The 27,890-nt window shown below is 42.4% G+C and overlaps 1 long non-coding RNA gene across 2 annotated transcripts in view; it reads right to left on the bottom strand.

The window, feature by feature from the left end:
* The window catches only part of LOC311516820, a 193,282-nt gene that overhangs the window by 15,389 nt on the left and 150,003 nt on the right, over positions 1-27,890 (bottom strand). For both annotated transcript variants that reach the window (XR_014710502.1, XR_014710503.1), the window contains 4 exons: positions 26,010-26,115; positions 22,285-22,382; positions 21,798-21,943; positions 21,269-21,363 (listed from right to left, as the gene is read on the bottom strand). This is a non-coding gene — a long non-coding RNA (uncharacterized lncRNA). The remainder of the gene's footprint in view (positions 1-21,268; positions 21,364-21,797; positions 21,944-22,284; positions 22,383-26,009; positions 26,116-27,890) is intronic.

Below are 27,890 nucleotides of genomic sequence, written 5' to 3' on the forward strand. Positions count from 1 at the left end.
AGACTGGCGGGGGGGGCTCGCCCCAGCACGCCCAAGGCAGCCCCCAGCCATGGCACCAGCCGGCCCTGCCCAGCTCCTGGGGCTCCCCGGCCCTACGCAGCGCTCAGTCACATGGTGCCTGATCTCCATGCCCAGCGCAGCTGGTCGCACTTCCTGTGCCGGGCAGGAAGCAGCATGGAGCTTGGCCGCGGCTGCTGAGCGAGGCGGCATCGGATCGGCCTTTGCGTGCGGGGCCCCGGAGTGGCTGTCCGGATGGCTGCTCAGCGCAGGTACCAGCCGCAGTGTGGCCCCTGCCCTGAGACAGGACGCGGAGCCCCGCAGCCCTTCCATAGACACCCAAACGGCGTACTCCATGCACCACCACCCCCAGCACCGAGCCCCTTCTCCAACCAGCGCTGGCTCTAGGATTTTTGCTGCACCAGGCAAAAACATTTTTGGCCGCCCCCGCTTTTTTTTCGTGCCCACCCCTGGCTCTGCTCCTTCCCAACCCCTTCCCCAAATCTCTGGCCCTGCCTCCTCCCTGGGGCGTGCCGCATTTCCCCACCCCCCCTTGCTTCGTGTGGCTCCCCCTGCAACCCACTGCCCTAGCTTGCTCTGCCTGCTCCCCTGAACACGCCGCCGCTCCGCTTCTCCCCCCTCCCTCTCAGGCGAGGGAGAGACAGCATGTTCAGGGGAGCAGGCGGAGTGGAGGTGAGGGGGGGAGTGCAGGAAGTAACGGGGGGGGTAGAGGAACCGCTCCCACCCCAGCTCACCTCCGCTCCACCTCCACCGCCTCTCCCGAGCGCGCTGCTGCTCAGCTTCTCCTTCCTCCCTCCCAGGCTTGCCACACGAAACAGCTGTTTGACATGCGGCAAGCCTGGGAAGGAGGGGGGAGAAGCGGAGCAGCGGCAGTGCGCTCAGGGGAGCCGGCGGAGGCAGACCGGAGACGAGCGGGGGCACATTTCAAGGGGCGGCATGGCCAGCGCTGGGATGCCACCCCTAGAAATGTGCCGCCCCAAGCACCTGCTTGTTTTGCTGGTGCCTAGAGCCGGCCCTGTCTCCAACAGCCCCCTTCTATAACACTGAGCCCTATACATGCACCCTCCCTAGCGCCACGAGTCGGGGCCCCCTTGGCCTGGGGAGCTGCCCCAGCCGAGCCCCAGCCTGGCTGGGACTTTCTGGGGTGGCGACTGCCTAAACAACCCCTCCCACCCCCCATTCCCCGTCCCCTGACTGCCCCCCCCGGAACCTCTGCCCCCTCTAACTGCTCCCTGCCCCTTATCCAACCCCTCCTCCCAGCCCCAGCCCAGCCCCCTTACCATGCTGCTCAGGGCAGCGTGTCTGGATGCCGCACGGCCCACTGGAGCTCGCAGCCCCACCCCCGTACCAGGCCGCTCAAAGCGGCGGGCACTGCAGAGCTGCCCAGGCGCGGTCCAGAGCGCTGGCGACAGCGGTGCAGCAGGCTGAGGCTCTGCGAGAGGGGAGAAGGCGGGGGAGGAGCCGGGGGAGCCTCCCCGGCTGGGAGCTCAGGGAGCCCTAACAACCGGTTCTAAAACGGCTTCTAAATTTAACAACCGGTTCGCGTGAACCGGTGCGAACCGGCTCCAGCTCATCACTGGTTCCAAGTAAAGCGTCGAGTCTGGTTCAGAGTGATATGAATCAAGACGCATTTTAAACACATTCGGATTTTCCTGCACCCCACCTGAACAGTCCATACTCAAGCAAGTGTTCCCACAACAGGACTATTTGTTTGAGCAAGGACAGCTCACATGGGTGAGGGTTGCTGGATTAGGTCCTATATTTTTAGAGTGTAAATTACCTTCCACCATCATGTTCAAATATACATTTTGTTTTGGAATCCTCTACATCAGTTTCCTCTATCAGGCATATAGTCTATTCTGCATTCAGCTGTGTGCATGTTATCTTAAAAAGAATATGGCAGAATCAGAAGTGGTTGAGAGACAGGTGACAAGATGGTTAAAGACATGGAGAAACTCTTAGATAGAGATTGAAGAGACGGACTGCCTAACTGAGATGAGAGATGAATAAGAGAAGACATGATGAAAATAAACAAAATAATGAATGGTTCATAGAGCGGATAGATCAGGAACTTCTATTCATCCTGTCTCATCATAATAAAAGAACCAGGGAACATTATAAAGGGGAAAAATTCAAAATTTATAAAAGAAAATACTCTTTCACACAACACACAGTTAGCCTGTGGAACTCATTACTACAGGATACCACTGAGACCAAGAACTTAATATTTAAAAAAGGATTAGACACCTACATGGCTAATAAGAATAGCCAGTTATAATAGTAAATTAAAATAACCTACAAGATTTTGGGGAGAGATATAAACCCTTTTGCCTCAGGTATTAAACCAACTTATAAGAAGTGGAAGATAGGAAGAAACTTTCTTTGGGAGCAAGTCACCTATAACTGCTTACTGCAGGATTTCTTGAACCTCATCTGAAACTGACAACTGCTGGTGACAGCATATTGGATCAGAAGGATGACTGGTCAGACTGGTTGTAGCAGTTCCTATGTTCCTAGTGATTCCATGCCAACTTATTTACTGACCTGTGTTTCTTGGTCTGGATAAATACCACATGCCCTTGTGCATGTGTGTGTGTGTGTGTGCGCGTGCATGTTCATTACTAAATCTCATTAAGAGATGTGTATGTGTGTTTATGTATGCATAACACATAGATATAATTACACATCAGTCCTTCACTGTCACTTTTCCCAGAGCAGTGAACTGCCTTGTATTTGAAATTAATTATTGCAGAAATAAGGCTACAGAGCTTTTTCTGGGTATTTTTTTCTATTGTGAATGCAAAACAGAAACAAAGACAGTGAGTAAATCTATACTCACAAATGGAAATTCATTGTTTCAGAAAGAGTTTTGCGGTATGAATCCAGAAGTAATACTAAAAACTCCCTTTATGGACCATGGTGTTACCATGGCATTTATGAATGATGAGTAGGTTTGGCAGAATTTGATTTTTATTTTCTAATTTCAATGTATAATATCAATGTTTATTTTTATCCATTTAATTATTCATAGTTGCATAAAATTATGGATTTTAAGCATGTTTTTCAATGTTTATCAATTTAAGTTTTCACAGATGTGAGAAATTATGATGGGGCTATCAGACAATGAGAGGACAATTATTTAATGACCGTAGACAATGAGATTAAAAGAGCCAAAGCTTTATAGCCATTAAAATCACAAAATTGTCAGCATCGCATGTCAAAATATACAAAGCAACGATCCTTAAATCAAACTCCAAGAAGTATTCAAGCAGCATTTTTCTTACTTTGCCTAGCTGTAAATTTCAGTTATCGTCACTAGATTTTTTTTCACCATCAGTTTGTGTGTGTGTAGATGAAGTCAATGTTTACCTACATTTACCAATAATAATCTATTTCTTCCAAACCTAATGAGGAGCTATTGTGAGAAGGCATCTCATCTGGGACCTGATTTTCTCAGCTTCCTCTGACTGAAAAATCACTGGAGCTGTGGGAGCTCAGCACTTTTGAAAAGCCGGTGCTAGTGGTTAAAGCATAGAATTTGGAATCAGGGAATTTGGCTACTAGCCCTGGTTCTGCCACTTACTTGCTGTTTGATCTTGGGCAAATCACTTGCAGGGGTCTACTCAAAGAAAGTGGTTTGGGGTGCCTTTCCAGCACTGCCCTATCCTGATACCTCCTTCACTATTACTTGCTCTCTCTCCGTCTGTGTCCGTCTGCATCTGTCTCCCTCCCTCTTTCACACACCCAGAACTTGTATGTTTGGAAGTCTTTTAAATTAGTCTGGAATGAAGCTCTCATATGTGTGTGTGGTGCCCAGCGCAAGCAATGAGTAGCTGCTGCCTCGGTGACTGAACTTGCACCTCCTGGCTTAGTTGTGCAGCTGGCTGAATAGTACATAGGGACTTCTAAGTGCTTTTGAAAATGCCAAATGAGTGCCCAGATGCTACCACTGCCCTCTTACAGTGTTCGGCACAGGGCACCCCACTGTTACCCTCCTGCTATGTTAAAAACTGACCTTTAAATTCTGCTGTTGCTGTCTCTCTCTCTCAGCCCTTTCTAATCTTGGAGAGACCTTTATCTCTCACCCCATGACTACTGTTTCCTTAATAGCAAAATGTGAGATTTGGCCAGCCAAAGGGAGAGGAGCAGGTTGTAAAGCTGATAAGCCATCTCAGAGAATGCCCCACCAGCAACACCCTCCCTTTTACACAAAGGAGGTACTAGCTCAAGTGCCTCCACTGGTCTGAGATTAGTACTTCAGAAACACCTCCTGAACAGACATTACTGCTTTATGCTAATGGGATAACTTAACTACCTGGGGAAAAATTCTGTTCTAATTTACATCCTGTACTGCTCTGTTGCCTTCAGTATGGTTGCATGTTGTATAAATCAAGGCAGAATGAATGTAGAATTTGCCTCAGTAAAATGCAAAAGAAAAAAAGGCTCTCAATTAAAAGGATCCTGATTGATGCAAATTTAGGAGCCAATCCTGGAATACCTCCTACATATGAGAAATCCTTACTCATGCAAGTCAAAGGGACTGCTCATGGGAATAAGTATTAGTCTTGTGAATAAGGGTGTTGCTGGCTCAGACCCTATAATGTATCTGAATTGCTTGCCTCTTTCTCCCCTCTGCTGTAACACTGTACAAATGAAAGAAAGATCTCTGGCCCCATGGAGAGAGAGCTCTCCTCAGCCCACTGTCTGGCAGTTCTATATTCTGCTGCTGTTGTGCCACTGGGCCAACGACATGGTGGCCCCTCCGCTCCAAAGGTGGATCTTACAGCACTGCATGTGCATTATATCTCCATTCTTTCTTGTGGCAGGTCATTTCCTTGACCTCGACACAATGGAACTGTATTTAAAGAACTGAGTGATAAAAAGCAATCCATGGGATACAAAGCAAAGGGAAAAAAATTAAAAGGGTGCACAATACAAAGGGGTTAAAAAGGAAAAAGAAAAAGGGAAAGCTGGGGAAGATTTGAATAGTATCAAATATTTGAATTGCATTTGTTTGATGAACATTGTTAGAAAGGCAGTGTGAAGATGCATTTTTCATACAGGTGTTGTGTATTCATTTTTCCAATTAGAAAAATCCCCTTTATATTTTTAACAGTATTTAGAGGAGACTAAGAAGAAAAGGATGCAGAATGCTTCAGGCTAAACTAGGTTCTCCAAACTGGCTTTTGTTGTGTCAATGTGAATTACTTAATAATTCATATTTCAGAATACATTAATGCAAATGATAATTTTAGCCTGCCGTTGAATTTTTAAATATGCAATGCTAGCAATTTATGTTTCTGTTCATTTTCCCAGGTAAAACTGTTTAGACATTTTTAACGTATGCTTGGTTTCACTCACCATATATCTTTCCAATTATCTTAATTTGGGGGTAATTAAAATTTAGGAGCATTGCAAATAATACATGGAGTCCTGTATTTCTGGAAAAATAACACAGAACCAATATTAGTTATGTATTTCTAAACGTGGAGATTTTGGGTAGTACTGCACTAACAGTAATAATATAAACCACGTATCTAGATAGTCTGAATCTAAATATCATGATGATGGGGATGAATCTTTGTCTAGCTCTTTAACTACCTGTTTTAATCAGTAGATGAGATGGTTTGGGTGCTGGGGGGGGGGAGAGGTTCCTGAAAGATGATGTGGTTTTTAACAAACTTACATTTCCTCCCCTCCCAGGCAATACAGTTAAGAGGCTGCAAATTGCAAGTTATCTAGGATGTACTTTCCTTCTTTATGTTTTTGAATGCTAATGGTCAAATATTGGGGAGGAAGAAAGGTGGGGGGTGGGTAGGAGCCACTGAGCAGAGGACCTCTGAGCTATCCTGTTTGCCCAAGTTAAAATAACAAGCTCTGCAGAACATATTCCTTCCAGGCTCCCTTGAGGTCTGCATAGGACAGAATTCATTCCTGTCTGCACAGAGGAGAACTGCCCAGGAACATACCACACACATTGGGAAAGTGATTTGTACTGGATTGGGAGAGCATGCTGTGCTCCTTACTGCTTGTCTAGAAACGGTGTGGGTACTCCTCTGGGGTACTTGTTGCTAACAATTGAATATGCCTCTGAGGGGGGCATAGGTGGGGGGATGGCATGCTGGGGTTTAGCTGCCCCCTCACCCCCAGCCAGCTGACAACAGCTCTTGGAATTACGGGTTGCCTCCAGGCACATTAGCTTGGTTCTTCCCATGTCAAGGGGTTGTGTTGCCTGAATTCTGCACCACTGATACATGAGGAGAGGAAAGAGACTTCCGGCCCCTAACTCCTACCCCAAGCAAGACAAATCAAAATTGTGCTCTAGTTTCTTTTCAGGAATACAAAGCAATATTGACCGCTGACAAATTCAAAATATATTCCATAGGATATTCCTACCTCCTGGCTTCCACTCTGCCAGGGTCGCTCAGTTGTGACAAAATGGTGGCATTTCCTACCTATGAGTTAGACAAACAGCTAGATACTGCCTAGCTACCATTTGGACCTGGTACACAGCTCCCAAATGAAAACTTTTGCTGTATTTAATAAAATATTATTCAGACAACCATTGAAAAATAAGAAGGCAGCTACTAAAAAGGAAATGGTAATGAGATGAAAATAGATTTCAAGGAACCAAAACAATTTGTTTCAAATTAATATTACAACCTGGGGATATAAATATGTCTGGTTATTGGAACACACATTTCTCCCCCTTAAACCAGTGCTAGAAGCATAAAACTTCCCACGACATGCTGTATTGGTCAATGGATCTCTGTAAGAAGGTGTTTTGCATCTCAGAGGTAGCATAAGAGCCATTAGATGTGGGTGTTGCTATGGTAACTGCTCTTTTTTTTAATTGAATAGCATAGTAAGTAGTCTTGTAAAACCCACCAACCCGTAACTTGCTGGTGCCCTGAGGCAGCTTTAACTCAAGCACCTTTTCTCTGTCTTTCCCTCCCTACCCCAACCTCCCCCACCCACCCCCAAGACATGCAGGTACCTAAGCATAAGCTACCTGCTTCCAAGGGTGATACTAGGGCAGAGATTTTCATGGCAAAGTGTACCTGTACTAAACTTCTGACATGACAAGAGTGTAGGTAAGAGATTTGGTCTTTGTTTCCTGGCCCAGTTACATGGCATGGATCAGGGTTACGAAAGGCAGGACCGGTATGCATTGACTTCAGAGGTCATTGCTCCACCTTTACTTTTTTCTTTTCTTTTCTGAAAATCAAATGCAAATCCAGCCCCAAACAGCAATCTAAAATTAATTAATAAATCATGCAAAATAGAAACTTCTGGAAAACAGAGCTCAGGGACAGGGCAGATGACCCTTTTGACCGATGAGAGGATTATTCTCTCTCTTACAGGACACATACCAATAACTAGTTTCAGAGTAGCAGCCGCGTTAGTCTGTATTCGCAAAAAGAAAAGGAGTATTTGTGGTACCTTAGAGACTAACCAATTTATCTGAGCATAAGCTTTCGTGAGCTACTCCTTATATCAATAACTACATTCTCTAAACCTTAAATGCTTTCTGATCACATAGCCCCTTCTTATTCTTAGAACAGCAGTGGCCTGTTTGGCTGTTGAGGAGGATCCACCACTTGGATCCTGTTTATGCTGTACCCCATGCTTTCCTTTGCCAGTGACAGCACTGGCATGTGTTATTTTTCTCAACATGAGAGCACGGTCAGCAGGATGCGGGATGTCCTCAAGAAACAGAGTCAGGATCCTCCTCGTAAAGTCAGATCATTTTGCATTTATCTGAGCTGAGGAATTGGGCTCTGGCCACTGTAACCAGTGGAAGTTTGAAGCAGGAAGGGAGAGTGTCATTCAAAAGAGTACACAGGGAGTGAAATTCATTTCAAGATAGGGCTTAAATGATACATATACTTATATTGGGCGAGTTTCACCCTATACATATGAATACATAAAGTTAGTGGACACACTTTATTACTTGAGTGTGTTGTCTTATGAACATCAAGTAGGTAGGAGAACAACAATGGAAAGCTGAATGAATCTTCCATCCCTACCACAATTGCAATGACATTCTTATCTAAAGACATATGTCCCATGTCCAACCATAAGTAGTAACATAAAATAACTTATTGTGAAAGTTTCTCTCTTTAACTATGTTAACCCATCCCAGTGTGTGTCTTTGTCCCCGACTAGTGGTCAGACCATATATAGTAGTTTGAGTTTGCTACTGCCCCTCTACTAAGGGACCTGGGCCTAGACTCTCAAAGGCATTTAGGCACATAACTCCCATTGAAATCAATGGGAACTAGGTACCTAAATACTTTTGAAGATCTGGGCTCAGGTACTTCAGTCAGGCAACTGAGGCTTTGAGGTCAGAGTTTAAGTTCCTGCAGTTGACTCAACCAGGATGTGAACATTTTTCATTGACTATTTCAGTGAGGGACTTTATTTTTACTTTTACTTCAGAAATAGCCAATGAACATTTCTGCTTTTGAACGCTCTATAATGGCAACGGTAGCAAGAAGCAAGTGATTTGATTTAACTGAAAAATAAAATGCTATCTATAAACACATACCACTTTAAGAATAACTGAATCATGAGGAGAAACTTTACTTTAAATAGAAAAGTAAATATTTAGGGCCAAATTTTCAGCTAGCCTTAAGTTGCCTTCTGCTTTTATATGCCCAGTGCAGTGCCCACAGCTTACAAAAGTGGACACACTCAATTAGAGACCAGGCCTGAATATTATCCCTTATTATTTACATGGTAATTTTTGCTTGCCAAACTCAACAATGTGAGTGATTTTTTTTTTTTGGTATAGGCAGGACAATGTGTGTGTGTAAAAATATAGAATAACTGTTAAGTAACTTGTTCTAACATCTTACTTACATAACACAATAAGAAACTTCTAAGTTAAGCCTGTTATTTCTGTACCTAACAACAAATACTGTTAACTAAATACAATGTAAAATGCTCCATAATCTTTGGTTGATTTTGAAATTGAATGTACAAAATACAGAGCTACACTATCTTATAATGACAGGTTTCAGAGTAGCAGCTGTGTTAGTCTGTATCCACAACAAGAGAGACTAACAAATTTATTAAAAAGAAAAGGCATACTTGTGGCACCTTAGAGACTAAAAAATTTATTTCTTAGTCTCTAAGGTGCCACAAGTACTCCTGTTCTTTTTGCAGATACAGACTAACACGGCTGCTACTCTGAAATTTATTAAAGCATAAGCTTTCGTGGGCTACAGCCCACTTCATTGGATGCATAGAATGGATCTTATAGTAAGGGCCGGCCATGTACACTAGCCAAACCAGACAGTCTACGCAAAAGAATAAACGGACACAAATCTGACATCAGGAATCATAACATTCAAAAACCAGTAGGAGAACACTTCAACCTCTCTGGCCATTCAGTAAAAGATTTAAGGGTGGCAATTTTACAACAGAAAAGCTTCAAAAACAAACTCCAACGAGAAACTGCTGAGCTTGAATTAATATGCAAACTAGATACCATTAACTTGGGTTTGAATAGAGACTGGGAGTGGCTGGGTCATTACACATATTGAATTTATTTCCTTAAGTTAAGTATCCTCACACCTTCTTGTCAACTGTCTAAATGGGCCATCTTGATTATCACTACAAAAGTTTTTTTTCTCCTGCTGATAATAGCTCATCTTAACTAATTAGCCTCTCACAGTTTGTATGGTAACTTCCAACTTATCTGTATATATATATCTTACTATATGTTCCATTCTATGCATCCGATGAAGTGGGCTGTTGCCCACGAAAGCTTATGCTCTAATAAATTTGTTAGTCTCTAAGGTGCCACAAGTACTCCTGTTCTTTTTACTGTCTTATAATATGAGCTCCCTTCTTAATTTTGTGCTTTTACAGGTAGCAATAAAAATAGAATATAATCTGTATGGGCAGCATCCTACATCCTCTGTCTTGGGCTATATCAAATATTTATCTGGGTGTTTTCAGGAAAGTCAGCCTTCTGATAAAACTTTTCAGAAGTGTAAGGCTTACTTTAACTTGGGTTCCAAGTAGATAATAGTCCCTGTGTGTGTGTTTAGTATGCAAAGGCCTTCAGTACATTTTCAATGTTGGTAAATGTGATGCATGTAACTACTGTTACAAGAGTGCTCTATGGCTCTGACTGCTCTTTATGTTAGCTTTTAACGTCTATCATTCCGATTTCTATGCATTATGCCATAACATATAAGAGGCCACATCATCAACTGGTGTAAATCAAGATTTCAGTGGAGCAACACTGACTTTCACTGAGGATCTGGCCTAAGAAGTTTGACTCCTTGTCAAGGGGTGGCAGTTCAGACTGAGTCATTGTATTCACATTCTCCTGGAGACTGTGTATTTGTTCTTTCTATTCGGTTTTCCTTAAATCTGATACAAAAGCCACGTAGGCTTGTTTTGCCCTTTTTGTGTGGAAGAACATATTTACTAACATGTTGATTCCTCTCTTGTGGCTAGTGATGTTCCTGTTGGTTCCTGTGTATGCTCATTGTATCCACTTATGAAAAGAAGGATGCAGCTCTTTGGACAGGAAAGATATAAATTTTTTGAGACATGAGCCTGGACAAAAACCTTGGATCCTGAACTTGGGAAAGCTCAAATCAAAATCTGAATTTTGTGGCTGATGCCCGTCTTGAATTTTTAATCAGGAGTGGATGGAATTCACACCCCTTCGAAGCATTTAAGAGGGAATTAAGTGGAGCATAAGCCTTGTGCTGATCCTCTGCAGAGGAAGTGAATTTCCCTCTTGTGGCAATGTGACAAATTTCTCTGTCTTTAACCAAATAAAGGGTATTAGTTAGTGAAATGTGCCTAAATATGTTTTATGGGCTGGCATAGATTCTTTATTTGTTTAGATAATTTTGTTCACATCTAGCAAACATCCCTACCTAGAATAAAGGGATAGGAAATACTTGAAATACACTTTAAGACCATGGATTGTTCAAATGCAGACAAGGAATTTCTGAGCAATCTTTAAATTCAAATCACAACTTCTCTGCGAAAGAAAGGTCACTTCTACTTGTGTTCCAGGGCATTCCTTTCTTTTCTCCTCCCCTTAGAGTGATCTCTCCTTTTGTATTATTACGGATGTACCTTGGTTTTGAACTTTTCTTTTTTTTAGTACAGAGGACTGATATTTCATTTTTTAAAGGATAAAAAAAGTAATATATGCAGTAAAGTGAAAATGCATGTCACAGTCCATACCTTTACATTTTACAGGAAAATACGTAATTCATGGATCTGAAAAGAATTAAGATGCACTATTTTTTGCTGAAGGCTTTTTTAAATTAGGCTAATAAATTGCTGCTCTCTGCCTGGCGTGATAATGCATTACATTATCTACTGATGTACATGTATTGTTTGACTCTAATGGTGTGGAAATTAAATGTTAGACATGGGCCAGATGTTCCTATAGATGAATATGAAATATGACTGTTGTAGCTGAGTCTCAATGGGCTAAAAAGGTAGAATGTGAGGTTTTTGAACAACAACAACAACAAATCTCTTAAGTGGGTCACTCTATATGCATCCAGATCCAGTTCTAACACTGGTCTATTGAGTGGAATTATCTACCCAAGCCATATTTATAACCATTTCTCAGTGAGAAAAAATTATTTCGTCTTTCAAATGCATTCATGATTATAAAGCTCAAAGAAGAGGGTAAATGTTTGCCAGCCCTGTTAGACTGACAGAAACAGCTTGGGGTGCTTCACTAGGTTTCTCTCTCAGACGCAAACATTCTGAAGGTTCCCTGTGCTCTTCCCCCTTTCTGTGTGCATTCCATATAGTGGCCAAGGGGGCAAACAAATTCATTACAGTGAATATTAATGAAGGTCCCCCACCGGCATCCATACTCTGGGAAAGACAGGGGGAGAAAAGGCTACAATATCCCTTGCAGGGCTAAATTACCCAGTGACTCATAATCTAAGTAGCAGCAGAATGTTACAGAACATGGGCACTTAGGATATTTGATAATGATGGACAGGAGTGCCTTTCAAAACTGACAATAAAGTAGTTTTGCCTTGTGAGTATATCCTTTTACTGGGAACCACCAATGCCTAACAAAAGAATATCAACGGATTTAACAACATGTTTGCGTGTGTGTGAGGGGGAGGCAGGAAAATTCTTATGCAATAATTAAATGGTTGCAAACAAACTAGATGGAAACAGCACTGCTGCAGCTCTTTATAGAAATTGTTGGTGATGCTTTGATCATCTACTGCTGAGCAGTTCCATTTGTTTTTTCTCAGCAGCCAAAAATGTATTTGTACCATAGGGCCCAGTTCTGCCTTCCTTTCCCATGTTGAGTAGCACTTACTCACGAGAGTAGCTCCACCCAACACTAAAAACTTATTCTCAGCACATTGGGGGTAATCAAGATAGCATCAGGCCCGTAAGGAATAGAGCTGAGTGATTTTTTTTTTGGACAAATTCACAAAGTTGTTTTGGTAAAAATAAACAATTTCTGAAGGACATTGACACATTTTGATTTTTCAATTCAAAATTACTTTTTTGTTTCTAATTTTACTTCAATGTTATTTTTTAAAGAGGTAAACATCAGACCAAAGAAAACATTTTGTTTTGGGCTGACTGAAATGTTTTGTAAGATACAAAATCATGTTTAAAACTTTTTCACTTCACCGAAAAATTTGTAATTTTTTTTTTAATTTTCAAAAATCTGCTATTCACACAGCTCTACTAAAGAATGATAGAAATAAATGTATCTTCGCTCTCACCCCACCATCTGATTGCTGGTTGACAACAGTGGTAAATTGTACCCCATAGATTAAAGGGATGTGATAGCAGGCTCATTGGGGCATTTTGTGAACAGTTTCCCCTCCTTGAGGCAGAAGGCCTCCCTGGTCTGTAAGCTCGGGCTATGTTGAGCCCTCTGGGAGGAATAATATTGCTGTGGGAGTTTTGTTTTTAAGCTTGGAGGTTTTTTGTGTGTATGGTAGTTAGAGCACTGAAGAGTAATACTGTATCCATAGAAAACTCAAGCTGGGGAGGCCTACCTGATCAAGAACCCACCCCTCAACCTGGAGTGTGAGGTAATCACTAGGCAGTACCAAGAAATTGCTGCAGCAGTATCACTTGATGGTGAGCACTACAACCCCAGCACTAGCTAGCTGAAAGTAGTGGAGAGTAGTGGAGGGAGCATGGCCGGATTTAGGGGCAGGCGACCCAGGCAACTGCTTGGGGTGGGGAGCTTGGGGGGCACTGAGCAGGGACGGCTCCAGGCACCAGCTTTCCAAATAGGTGCTTGGGGCAGCATTCAGAATGGGGCGGCAGTCCGTGTCCCGTGGCGGCAATTCAGTGGCAGCTCCGCTGCTCTTCTGGGTGCAGTGGCAATTCGGCGGTGACTGCTTGGGGCAGCAAAATTGGTAGAGCCGCCCCTGGCATTGAGCATGCAGATTTACAGATCCTAGCATGCAAATTTATCATCTTCTATAAGAGGGATAAATCATGCATGCAAATCATGCAATAAACTAATGAAATGGGCTACAGAAGCAATAAAAAATAAGGTATTAAAAAGTTTAACAAATGGAGGCAGGGCGCCAAAGATGCTGCTTGCCTGTAGCACCATTTTGTCTAGGGCCACCCCTGGGAGGGTGGGGCCATGGTCACTCCCTACCCTGCACCAGCCAGCAGAGATAGGGGAAAATACACTGGACTGGAACCAGTGAAAGGTTGGCTGCAGTGTGTGATGCTTGGGAGACCCCCCCTCTCTGAGTGATCCAGAATTCTGCACCAGGTTCTCCTGCTGCAATACAGCCCCAACCATCTCTGGTTCCAAAAGCCAGAACTGAACCCTGAGTGTAGGATTTTTAGAAATCAAGTCTGATTATCCATCTAGCTATAGTACTTTTCATGCTCTCTCAGTGGCAGGCACCATCAGACATTAGAGAATGTGTTTTCATCACAGTGAACAGAGGGCTACACAGACTGCTTGTAACTGTTTTTAGCACAGTAAACATGCAAACCAAATGCCTAGGAAAAAAAGCCTTGCCTGGCAGCAATTGGTCATTTTTAATTAAAACTTGATATATTGATATTAAAATGTGATATATGAATTTAACCAGCAAGAGATGCCAACCCTAAATGATTCTTTAATTCTTTTAACCCTAAGACTGCTTCTCACCCTATATCCCATCACAGCACTTGCAATCAGCTAGGGAGCGTCTGCTGTCAGTCCCCAGGATAAAAAGCAAACTGCTGGAGGCAGAGTGTTCTCAAGAGAGGGTCTGTTTGCACTGAATGCATTTCCTCAGCTAGTCCATCAGAGCCTGTAGCTGCCTCCTTTCAGGCTGTGATGCAAGACACCTCCTTGGTTTAGTTTACTGCAAATGGTGAGGTTTAGTAGTTGGGTGGGTTTGGTTTGCTAGCAGGTGGGGGCAGTTTCAGGTAGTATCCGATATAATATATATTCTTAGTTTGGCTTATGGTGTCAAGGTACCATTGGAATGGACATCTGTAGCAGGGTGGTTACCCGCTCCAGCCCTGACAGGGATAAGGCCAGCCCTGGGAGAGGGCTGGGGCTGTGGGGAGTCGCAGCTGTGGTACCAGCTCAATCAGGCCCAGCTGGCCCCTATAAGAGGCTGTGAGCCAGGAACCCACTCAGCCTCCCTCTGCCTGTAGAGGGAGAAGGGCCTGGCTGCAAGGTGTTGAGCAGGACACCGGAAAGGTCAGAGGAGCTGGGAGCTCTGGCCTGGAAAGCCTCAGGCTGAATAGAGATGCAGGGTTGCAGAGGGGCAGCCTATAGGTAGGTGGAGGCAGCAGGTCCAAAACCCCCTTGCCTGTGTTGAGTATACACTGCAGTCTGTCCCTGATACAAGGGGCTAAGTGGGGACTGGCAGTAGCCCAGACTGAGGTGAGGTGGGGGTTCCCCTGGGTGAGGGGACCCAGAACTTGAGAGTATGGGGGGCAGCACCCCAGAGAAAGGGGCACTGAGTCCTGGGAGGGACGTGGGGGCCAGCGGTAAGGTGGATTGCTGGCCTGCAGAGGGTACTTCAGTGGCTGGACCTGCTAATTCCTGATGACTATCAGCAGGAGGTGCTGCTGGGTGAGTCTGAACCTTTACAACATCTAATTATTTTAAATAAAACCAAATTAATAATGACAATGGAACAACCAGGAGAAGGAACTCTAGTAAGGAGCACCAATTCCCCAGGTTGATGGGTAGCAAAGAGTCTCTGACCACTGCTCACAATTGCTGGAACCCCTACAGCTACTGTGGATTCAGACTGTTCTCCAGCTGTAAGTTCCCCCTGCCTGCTAGGGTACAGGGAGCACCTGCAAAGCTGTAATCCACAGCCTTGGGAAGTACAGTCCCTCTCTAGGGTCTCCCTGCATTCTGCCTATCCCTGCACAGGGGTTCCACTCCATCAGAACCTTCCATGGTTGAGGAGAATAGGAGAACGAAATCCATTTAGCTCCATGTTTGTGTCCATTCCAGTGAGATCAGATCCAGCAAAATGCTTGAATAGGTTGGTGATGGGGACTGGCTTGATGGAGTTTGATATGTGCTAACAGCTGAACTTTTTCATCCAGACCCAGATGAGGTTTTACCTTTGGCAAATTACCTCTATCATTCGAATGGGCTGAATGGATATACTGGATATGAAGCTTGGGGTTGGGGCCATATGATCCCTCCATGGGACACAAAATAGTCTTCTCCCATGGGAATTACTAGAAGTGCCTCTTATCCTGTGGGTGGGAGAGGGGGAATAGGGCCTCAGGGATCCAGTCATCTCAGGAGGGGCCTGTCCACAGCTTCCATTAACTTCAGTGGTAGTAGAATGCATACATCTCATGAGTGATTGGGCCCTACATTCACAGCTAGATTTTTCTAGTTTGAGCCCATCACCAATTTAAAAAATGAATAAGAGAAAAAGCGGAGTCAAGTATTATCAGGAACCTGACTGAAGTTTGGCTTAAAAATACAGCAGGATAACACACAGCTCTCTAACATTTACTATTACTAGACACATCTTATAGGTGACCAGAACAGAAAGATAATACAAGAGATAGCAATCTCACTGCAGCAGTGATAATGAGATAGGTAGCTGTGCATAAATTTGCAGAGCATTAACTACTACACAGATAATATAGTGCTAGTGTGATGCTTCCTATCCCACACAAGTACACATGGAAGAAGAGGTGAGCACAGATCCAGTTTTTCTTCAGCATCATAATCCCTGGCACTTTTATGATGAGCTCAAAGATTTTTACGAACACTAATTAATTTTCAGGTTTGAGCCCATCACCAATTAAAGAGATGAATGACAAGGGAAAATGCTGTTCAGATTTGCACAGTGAGCATCAATTCCAAGCAAACAAGATGGTTGTGAGGTAGGTAAATATTAGTATAATTTTACATGGAGAGAAACTGAAGCAAAGAGGCATTAAGTCACTTGCCCAAAGTTAGACAGCAAGCTAGTAGCAGAGCTGGGAATGTCTTCTGCTTTCACCACTAGATTACATTATCTTGGTTTTTTACAAGCGGACATATTTTGTCGTCATCTGTATGGTATCCCGTGTCCGGAGACGGGCACAGAGTTTCTTTCCCCATACTCTCCGCCTGATCCATTGTTGCCCTATGGCCCATTTGCATCAGCGAGGTTCATGCAAAGTGGCCAGAGGGGTAGGTGCAAGCTAAGGGAAAAATTAAGTGCTTTGCTTACTGTAACCATAAATTGTAGTCTTGTGAAGTGGTGGCGTAAGATATTCAGTACCCTCAACTTTCATTAAAATCCAGGATGTCGCAGCCTAATAATGAGTTTTGGTTTCCCTACCGGAAAAAAAAATAAACAAGATAATCTAGATCTACAGAATGTCACAGCAATGTCCTAAGACTTCTGTCAATACTATTTGTGCTGGAAAGTGCTTTGCAATCCTCTGAAGGAAGGTGCTATAGAAGTGTGAAATATGGGTTAAATGAGACCAATTCAGAAGACACCCTTTCTCCTTGGCCTTCCTCTCCTTTCCCATTTGATGCTATGATTTAATACGTACTTTTGTGATGTGGGCTGTGTGTCTAGTGGTTAGAGCTGAGAACTCGGAAATCCTGGATACGAGTTCCAACTCTGCCACATCAATTTGATTTATGACCTGGTATAGGTCACTTAAGGTCTTTGTGCCCCCGTTTATCAATCTTGTCTATGCAGGAAACACAGCTTTCTCACAGGCCAGTCTGAGACTCTAGAACAAATTCCAGTAGGAACTAAGGCCCATCACAAATCTCACCACCTTCCACTCCGAGCACACACTTCTTCAACCTGACCTTCTCGAATATAAACATTGGGAAGTGTGTAAATTTTAAAAAAACAAAACAAACCCCAACAAAACACAATTCAACCACTGGAGCAAGGATGAAAGAGAACCAGTCATATGTATGTTACATTGCTCAAAGCGCTACAGATGAGCATGGTATAGCAATTTATATGGAATATCCACTTACAGAATTTTGCCAGGGTTGAGTGAGATTTAATAAATTTTCATGTGTAAAGTGCTTTCAGGTCTGCAGATGAAAGGCACCATCTATTTAGTATTTATTAATAATGAAACCTCTTTTAAAACCTCATTGGATTAATATGAGGCTTTCCCTCTGGATTAAATCTATGACAAAGATTTTCCTGCAGGGTTTATTGCAACATGTATTTCAAAGAACTGTGGATCCTCAATGGGAGACTATACTACTAAGTCAATACAGACACACAAGCTGTTCAGTGGAATAAGACTTCAGGAAAACACTGGGCTTGCCACACTAAGACACATTTCCCCCTAGCAGGAACAGTGGCTATAGAACTTTCCCTGGCCATAATGGCACCACATGAAGAATAAACACATCACCATGCATTATTAGAGCATTTAGACAAAGTTCCAGGAATGAGTGTCCTTTTATTATTTTATTGAAAATATTTGAATTCAGAGAAATCCTGTTCCCAATATTTCTATCAACTTAAATGGGACAGGATCAAACCCTAAGGGGCTTCAGATTTGTTTGCCAAAAAGCAAAACATTTTTCATTAACATTTTTTCACAAGACTGTTTTCAGCTGCAAAATGATTATTTTTACCTAGAGGGTAGAATTTTCCAATTATTTACATGGAAATTCTGTTTCCCCTTCACTCTTGATGAAATATGGAAATACCTATTTCCATAGACAAATGCTTAGTGAGAAAATTAGTGGTCTTGTGCAGTCCTCCTTCTGATATCGATTGTTCTCTTTTGTCCAAATGTACCCAGAATAACCAGCCTAAATTATTATAATATAAAATTGTGAAAAGTGAGTGAGGAAAGATGCTCTTCCTAGCCCCAGAACAGATAAAGCAAAGACATGGGCAGCCGGTACTGCCTATATTGCTTCACTACAGAACCCCACCAGAGTGCCTCAACCCTGTCCTTTAGTGGTAAGAAGTAGTTTATCCTCCAGCCATTATCCTCAGCTACCACCAAGAAGCATTACAGTGTACAGAGGAGAATACGTTCCTGAAAGTACCTTTGTGGCCTGCAGATCCTGTGCTGGTGGGGTGCATAAATTAGAGCAATCTGAAGGCAGCCTTAAGTTGCAGTGGCTCCTAATAGCCCCAAGGGACCGATACTGTACCCAGTGATCGGCAAGACATAAGTGTAGGACATTCTCCTTTCCTCCATGCTGAGTGACAAAGGAGCCATGCTATCAGAGGATCCCCCTACACTGATGCTTCTGTTGCTGTCGATGCTGAATTTAAGGCTGCTCCGCCTGAAGGTGGGGCAATGCAAAGCAGGCACTTCGTAGTGCAGGATTTGCGCTCCCATGTCCGTTCTATCTGTGGTTTCTCTACAAAGACTGCCAAGAGGGGTGTGGATTTTGTGATGTGAACACCTGGCCATAGGGAACTGCAACTGCCAAACGCAAACAGACCAGCACAACCGCTATATGGTGGTAGTAACTTTCAGTCATTACTAAGCTGGTCTGGATTCAACCTGTGTTCCATTGCTGCTCTGCTGAACCTACCAACCTCTCTTATTACAGACAACTCTTCTATATATACAATTACTGTTAAATACAAAAGTGACTTGAACAATCCCATTATTGCTTGTGATCAAGAAATCTGTTTAGTGAGAGTTTAAAAGAAAAGTCAATAGAAATCTAAATAATAATAAAACCTATGATTTCCCTTTACTCTTTAGTTCCCATTTGCAGATTCTCTGCCTTAATGAGTCATGATCATTAATACAGCACATATGTATAAAATAAAACTCATCTCCTTCTGCCTTTCCCCAGCTGCAGCTGCTTCCCCACCCCCATATCTCATTTTTTATTTCCAGACCTAAGTCACCAAAATGTTCCTGTGGGGGAACCTTCCCTTCACCCACTGTCTTTATTTGGTGTGGATTTAACTTGCTGCTTGTGCACAGAACTATGGACCTGAACTCTGACTGATGTGAGCTGTCTCTTTGCCACACTAAAGCAATCGCAACAACCCAGCTTGAAGCAGTAATGCAAGCTGGACAAAAGCTAAAAGGAAAAAAACCAGCAGACCTTATTTTATCCTGTGAGCCTATCAAGGATTGTTCACCAGCAATGACATCTCCGGCAAACAGCTCAATGAAATTTTTGAAGTCTTAAAGTCAAGGCTAAACTTTCCAAATTCATCAGTAGGTGCCTAAAATCAGTCTCCTAAATCCAAATTTATTTTTCTCAATAAGTGGCCTGATTTTTCCAAAGGTACTGACCAGCCACAGCTGCCATTGAAACTGATTGACACAATTCCTCCGAAACCTCTCCCTCTGTTACTGTCTCCCCACACCCCCAAGCAGTATTCAAGTGAAACATACTTTTATTTGAAATATAAAGGCCAAAGAGCCAAGAGATGTGTCTATTGCTTTCTTGTAGCGTAAAACAGTGCTTCCCAAACTGGGAACCAGGAAAGGTTCATGCCTGATGTTTTTTGTGTTTTCTGATTAAGAGGTTACTAAACCAGGTTTAAAACTCACCTGTTACCTATGGGTCTGCTACTGCTGCTAGCACTGGAAACCTTTCTGTGCCCTCAGCTCCTGTAAGGGCCTTCAACAGAGAGATTCCCTGCGGGGGTATTCAGCAAGAAGTCTCTAGCAGCAGCCCAAGCAGATAGGGGAAGGGGGCAGAGGGAGACACAGGTGCGTCTTATCTTTATAATGGGACAATTTTTACGAAGTGCTAAGCCTATATGGAGCAAACATTTGGCTAAAGAAGATAATGCTTTTAAAACTGAAAAGGAAGAAAAGTAGACATTACAAGGATAGTTAAATTGTTTGGACTTTTGTGTCATTATTACTGTGGAAAGTCCATAGCCATAATGTGTCATTTGTTTTCAGGTGTTAGTAAATGAAAATATGAAGCCAAGGAAACTACAGATGCATTTAGAAACCAAACATCAGGAAATCCAGACTCAAGAACCACAATTTTTTCCTTCAGAAATAAGAATTAAAGTAGCAAAGAAAGTCACGTCTAAAGGAGCAGCCTCAGAAAGCCTTAGAAACATCATATGTTGTAGCCATGCAAATTGTAAATGTAAATGGCAAACAAGCACATGCCTTCTACTTCCAGCAGCAAAAGACATCTGTAGAATTATAATGGGGGAACAAGGAGCCAAGGCACTGAATTCCTATATCAAATAATATCATCCCTCAATCTTCTGATGACCTGGCAGAAAACATCCAGGACCAGCTGATAGAACAAGCTAAGAAGAGTCAGTATATTGCAGTGCAGCTTGATGAGTTCACAGACATAGTCAACATGGCTCAGCTTCTGTGTTATGTGAAATTTGTTAAAGCAGTTACAATAGTGGAAAAACTTTTTATTTTGCAAAACGGATCCCAATCTGAACAACCTGTGAGGAAATATTCAAGACCACTGATAAATGTATAGTGCATGAAAGTCTTAATTGGGCTACGTGCTGATGGAGCAGTAGCTAGGACAGGAAAGAACAGGGGAGTAAATAAAGTGGTACCAGCAGCAATTTGGACACACTGCATAATTCATCACCAAGCTTTGGCATCGAAGCAATTGCAACCTGAAGTACATGAGGCCCTCAACATTGTTAAAATTAATTTTATAAAACTCGAGGCAATGAACACACATTGGGCTAGTACACTGTGTGAAGAGAGACACTTTTGACTAATTTGCTGGAGCTGAACATGAATGTCTAGCTCCTGACTGGATCATTCAAAACCCCATTGTGGCAATAGTTGGTTCCATTCATACCTTAATTATCTCTGCTCAAGAAAAAAATCTTTGAATTGTCAAGTGATCAGATGCTGAAGATCAAGTTTTCAAATCTAACCACGAATTCTGGATTTCTGTTAAAGGAGAGTACAAAGAATTCAGTGATGAAGCTGTTGGGATAACTGAAAAAAGAAATACAAAATGGAGTCTGTGACATCAGACTTCAGAACCCCATCCTTGTTTGCCTGAGGGGCACTGAATCAAAGCTAGCCCCAACTGGTTAGGACTGGATTTTTCCCCACCTTTTGGGCTCTGGACATTCCATCTGTTTTTCCCACCCAAATCCTTGAAGGTTCTATCACCTCAGACTTGCTTGGCATTGCTATTTGGAATGGTCCAATTTTTCCCACCTTAACATCTATAAAAGACCGACTCCTGCCTGGATGCCGGGCTGTCCATCTGAGCAGCCGCCTGTGCGCAGTGCAGTACTGGTCTCATCATGGTTCCGACCATATCGACGAGAGTGACACCTATCTCAAAGACACCAGAGAAGACCTTCAACACTTACCTTATCCTGCTGTTCCATCTCTGGAGGGCTTCTCTTCCACAGAGATCACCATCCATCCGTTGGACTCCTCAGAGTTCCTCCTTGACTGCTTTCCACTAGTCCGATAGTTAAGGTCCTGAGCACCACCACCGCACACAATTCAGCACCTAGATTAAGTAGGAAGAAATCCAATCTCTGTTTATAGGGTATTTGGCCAAGGGAGGAATTTATCTGGGTCTGGGCTTTATGTCCCATTAAAAGTCCCTGTCACTGTTGGTTGTAATACTGGTTTGTGTTTGTGGTTTTTCCCCCTTCCCTATCAATTGTATTCTTATCCCTAATACACCTTTTGCTTTCACCTTACTTGTCTCTTCTTCCTTATACACCACATCTGGGGTATTTGTCCACTGGGTGATTAGATACCAGAGAGGGTCATGTCTGCACTTCTGAGAAAAAGGGGTATCCATTTTATTTCCCTCTACCACATCTGATTTATTCTAAGAGTTACCTTTCCCCCTCTTTGAGGCAACAAAGCTATGATAGTGCTGCTTTCATTCACTTCCTGTTATCTCGGTGAGTCTGCGTTTTCAGTCATTTCTGTGAAAACTAAACAGAAATCATTTAAACTTGGAAAACTACTTACATCTGGTGCTCTCTGAGATTCAACCAACATTGCACAACCTTGCAATTTGAACCAGGCCCATTCTTCTCTCAAATCTTAGGTTGTGTCTGAATAGGCTCCAAAAAGCCAAATTTTCAAACTGTCTAGTTTAGATTGGATTATATAATTAAACTAACTGTATGTAGTTGACTAAAGTTGCAAACCACCCAAAATCTAGTATCCCTCTTGAATCTAGTGTCCTGGGTCCATAAACACAATAAAAAGAAAATGTTGTTTGGTTGTTGAGAGCCCCCAAGTCTTAAAATATCTGCAAGGGAGCTGCAGTTCTTAGAAGTTTTGGAACCATCTGAGTAAAGTACAGGGCAGGGTTCAGAGAGAAGAACTAAGTATCTTAGAAACTGGAATTTTATTGCTAGGGTTTTCTTTCATTACAAGACTGTAACTTTTTCTATGAGTAAAATATCCTTTACCAACTCCTTCCTTTCGTTATTCATTATTTTTTTTTTAATTTTACTTTCGGTAATATCCCATGCTTCTGCATCTTGTCTCTTACTTCCTCTCCCGTCTTCAAAACTTTAGTTCGGTCCTCTTTGCTATAGTATTCCCTCTTCCATCTTTTCTTTTCACTTTCCGCTTGGTTTTTTTCCTCCAGTCACCCATCAGTTTCCTCTCAGACTTTTATTTCTCAGTTTTGTCCCTCCCATCTCTAGGCTCTAATTGTTTAAGTCCTGGCTTCTCCCATCAATTGTGCAGCAGCAGCTTCCCTATCATCACTTTGTTTTATTTTTAGAGCATAGCCAATCTCTCCCTGGTTGTGAGGCAGGAATTTACCAGGGAATCCCTCCAACACAGAGATCTAGCCCAACACCTTAATTAGCATGTACAAAACCCAACAATCATTACGAAGAGCAATCAGTCCATGAGGGTTGGATATAAACCCATGATATATAAAGGAATCTCTGCTTCCTCCCTTGGGGTGATGGACAATTCTTATGTCTGCTGCAGGCTCATAGGGACCACATGATCAAGCTGTTATCTTGTCCTGTTCCCTGACTCCAAACTCAGGCTCTCAACCTCTTGTGTCCCTGCAGAATGAGCACGTCCTTTCTCCTGCAGCCTGTGCATTACCTTCTTGAATGGCATTCCCATCCTCTTATCAGAGGATAGAGGCGGCAGCAGGAAGTAGGGATGGGGTTTCCTGCTAGATCTTTAGCCTACAAGGGATTTGAGGGGTAGAGGTTGACTTCTCTTATCTGTCCATCACCTACCCAGTCAGTGCTCTGAGAGCAAGGTCCCATAGCACTGCTACGCTGTGGAGTGGGAGCTTCACACTGTCCATTAGTGATTTACACTTCTATCTCGGGCTCTTCAGAAAGTTTCTCAGTGTGCTTTAAGAATTCTATGGTTGGAGAATCAGTGAGATGGGGTACATGTTGTTCTCTCTGCACGTACCAGGAAAACTTAAAGCAGTTGATATGAAAATGTTAAGCAGATTGGTACAGGGTGGGATCTTACTATAGTGCTTTTCATCAGTAGATCTCAAAGCACTTTACAAAGGTGATCAGAATAATTATCCCCATTTTGACAGATGGGGAAACTGAAGCACAGGTAGCAACATGAATAGTCTGCCCAAAACCTTCCTCTATAAGACTTCGTTTTAAGTTGCTTATAATTTTGCCAAATGTTACTTGTTCAAACTGAATTTTTCCATGCTGCTTCTGGTGGATTTTTTTTTTTAAATATTTCAGCTAAACCAGTTCTGCTGTTTGAGAATGAGATGGTGGGGAGGGGGAAAAAACCACTGTTCTGTCCAAATTAAAAAGTATTTCAAACATGGAAAAACTCTAGTGACTTCATACTTTGGAGGAAAGGATCTGGGAGGGGGAAATGGAGAGGTGGGGAGGGGAGTAGTTTGTCTTGGTTGGTAGAGTGGGCTGTATTTCAATTCTACCTTGACTCCCCCATCCTTCCAGGCTAAAAATCACCTCCACAGTCCATTCAGCCATTCTGAGGTAGGAAAGCTGGAAGATATTGCACGTGCTTTCATTGGGTTGTAGGTAAACAGAGGACTTTGGGGCTGTCAGCACAGCACTTGTCCTGAGCACTATGGACTTTAAAACCACAGCTAAAACAACATTCAAAGAGGCAGTTTATGCTACTTATTTGGCTGGATTTTACAACCTCTTCGCACAGATGTAAATAACTACATCAGTTGCAAGGCAGTGGGGAATCAGGCCCTTAGTCTACACTTCATCCTTAGGGTTGCCTGAAGGTTTTAAGGAAAGGGACATTATGCCCTGATCCTGGAGGGGAAGAAAAAAAAAACACTGGAGGTGAAGGGTCTGCCATGGAGTGCCTCTGAAATCAGTAGGGCTTCACACAAATGCAGGGGACTGCCCACACATCTATCTTTGCAGGATCTGGGCCATTAAGTCTGAATTTGGGAATATTTGTAGATCAGCCCAAGATGTGTGCAGGCTGATTCTCAGTGTTGTAGGCTATGAGGTCATCCCAATTTTTAATAGCTCAGATTCACATGTCCTTTACACTGATGTAAACCCTAACTTACTCCATTGGCATCACTCCAGATTTTCACTAGTGAAACAGAGGTGAATTGGATCCACTCTCTCTTTCTCATTTGTTCTGCAACAGCTCTACCACACAGCATTGTACATTTATTCCAAATCTATTCTATCTACATTTTAAAACAAAAATTAGATGACAATCACCCATTCTTTGCGTGTCTTGCTAATATCTGTTTGTCAATGTCACTGTAGTAATAATGAAAATCATCTTTTATTTCCACAGAAATGTAGGGAGCTTCCATTTTTTGTTTTGATGTGTACGTAGGGCAACAGATCAACAAATTTCTCATACACAGATCCCCTACATAAATTGTGTAAGTCCACAGAACCTCTTTGGTAAATTTATTACTTCGGATGAGATTTGCCATTATTTTTTATTCCATGTCTAGTCTTAATTCCCACAGCTGTTAGCTGCTATAATCCATCATTTTCTTGGTAGAAGACATAGGTGCAAAAACAAAACACACATGCATGCCGCCGCCCCCCAAAACTGGTCACTTTGCTTCCAGTTTCTGAATCTTGGAAGGGGGTTATAGGTACTTAAATGTATCAACAGTTTCCACTGGCAACTGCAGCAGAATAGCATGATACCAGTTCTACAGCTGACATGAAATACCATTCCATATGTAAAGCCATGTCTTAAACCCACAAGGGACACTCAAATAAACTTTGTACTTTCTTTTCCTTTTGTCTAACACCAAATGGGTTGCGAAGAAGAGCTGGATGCTTAAAAAAATGCACTTACAATTTTGGATCCAAGCTGTGAGACTACTCATTGGAGACAACTGTTCTCTCATGGGCTAGTCTTGAATAAACAATCGCAGCTCTGTGTGATATTACTTCTTAACCAGATTCTAGCATGGAGCTATTGGCTTGCCATGGTTACTTGCCTTTTAAACCGATGGTGCTTTTTCCTTCCCTTTTGCCAAGATTCCTGCTTACTTGGCAGCGGCTCGTTCTCATTTGAACTTTTGCCCTCTTTTAATCTTCACCAAATTTTAGTCTAAAAGAACCTTTCACAGATACCTTTTGTTGTCCTGAATTTCTATTGCTTGTGGGAACTAACTTGTGGATCTGGTCACTGGAATGAGCTCTTCTTCCTGAGTTACCAGCCCCTGACAACGACAGGCATCTGTGAAAAGATTAGAAAATAAAATCACAACAGCACAAGATGCTATCCCATTCCTGAAATACAATTAACGAGGAAAGAAGGGACGGATATGGACACGGACATGCACACACACATATACACACTTTGCCAGGTCATTCACTAGGAGATTTGCTTATGCTTGTCAGTTCGAGAGGCTGTTCCACTTAATTCATCTGAGGATAACAGTTAAAAAGTTCTCAGAAGCATTGCTCTGTCACCTGGGGGATCCAAGACTGAATCCTTCACTTGTGCTTCCATGTCCTGAGCTAGCAGAACCCGAGGGGAATGAGTATGCTCAGCATGGGGGAAAAGGAGAGTGCTTCTGGTTCCTCTTGAGAAACTCTCCAGACAACCTAGGACTTGAACTGACTGACTGTCAGGAGGGTGAAACACTTCCTCTGCCAGAAAAGGATTGATTGATTTTGATTTTTAGTGTGCTTATTGTCCTAATATGGAGATTTTGGGGGGAGGGGGAAAATGGGTTGGCCATAAAGAATTCCCTCCCCAATCCTGTTCAGTAAATTAAGGGTCTGAATCCTGCTCCCACTGAAGTCAGTGGGGATTTTGCCAGTGACTATAGGGAATAGCAGGCCCCTAATTACCTATAAAAACAAGCTTTATTCTCCACCAAACTGACATATTGTGTGTCTTTTCTGTGTACAGTTGTATATGCATATACATAGATTACATATACGTAAATAATGGAGTCCTCTTTAACCAATATTCACTTATTTAAGAAAACATATTTTCTTGCATTTGTAACATTTCTGACTTTAGTATGAGAAAAGCTATCACTATCCAAAAATCTCTCAGGTTCAGTAAATTGGGGTGAATCATTTTTGTCTAGATTTTTAATATAAAGCAGGAACCTTTTAAAGTTCTCAGGAGCATTAAGACATCTTTACTCTGCATCATCTAGAATGAATCGGAGTAACATCTTTCTGATAAATTCATCATATGTGCTGATTAATCAGACCAGGATTTATTCTTCTAAACTCTCAGAATAATAATATTTTAACTCAAATTCCCCTTTCTTAGACTAAGGCAACCAAAGGACCAGCTCTTCATCATATCATCTGACTGAAATCAGCTCTTTCTTGTCATATGAATATTGCCTACTTTCATTCTTTTCTTTGTTTGACTAATATTTTTTATGAGTTGGAAGGTTTTAAATGAAATCATACAATTAAAACCAAAGAGTCTGCCCTTCTGCACACACATTCATTTATTTAATTTTAAACAGCAACTTTCTTTGCAGTAGCAAAATCAAATTCTAAGATAATGTTTCTAGCAGCAGTATTCTTTCTTGTAAAATTTTATTGGCAATCTACTTCTCTTTCTGTGCTGAAACAGTAAAATGAAAAGAGCGTGTCCCTCTTATTCCGCTAGATTTTAAAAAATAGTATCTTTATTTCCTTTGGCACTCATGCAGAAGACACATTTTTCAGCTCAGCTAAATAATTATCCATCTCCATGATATTTCTTCACATGCAAAGCATCCTGACTGACTGAAAAATCACTAGGTGGTTGTCAGAAGTGTCCTTTATTGGTAAGTATTAGTTATAGCCTGTCTCTCAATCTTCCTGTTTCTGAATTGGGAGCGGACAATTTGTAGAACAGATGAGAAAATGTTAATACACAAGATCTAGCTTTGTCTGTGGTGAGTACTATGCACTTCCTTAAAGGTGCTGAGCACCCTCAATTCCCAATGAAAGCAAGGGCCTTGAGGGTGCTCAGCACTTCTCAGGAGGGCTCAG

The sequence above is a fragment of the Lepidochelys olivacea genome (assembly GCF_965140295.1).
Source record: "Lepidochelys olivacea isolate rLepOli2 genome assembly, chromosome: 2".
Taxonomy (NCBI): Eukaryota; Metazoa; Chordata; order Testudines; family Cheloniidae; genus Lepidochelys; species Lepidochelys olivacea.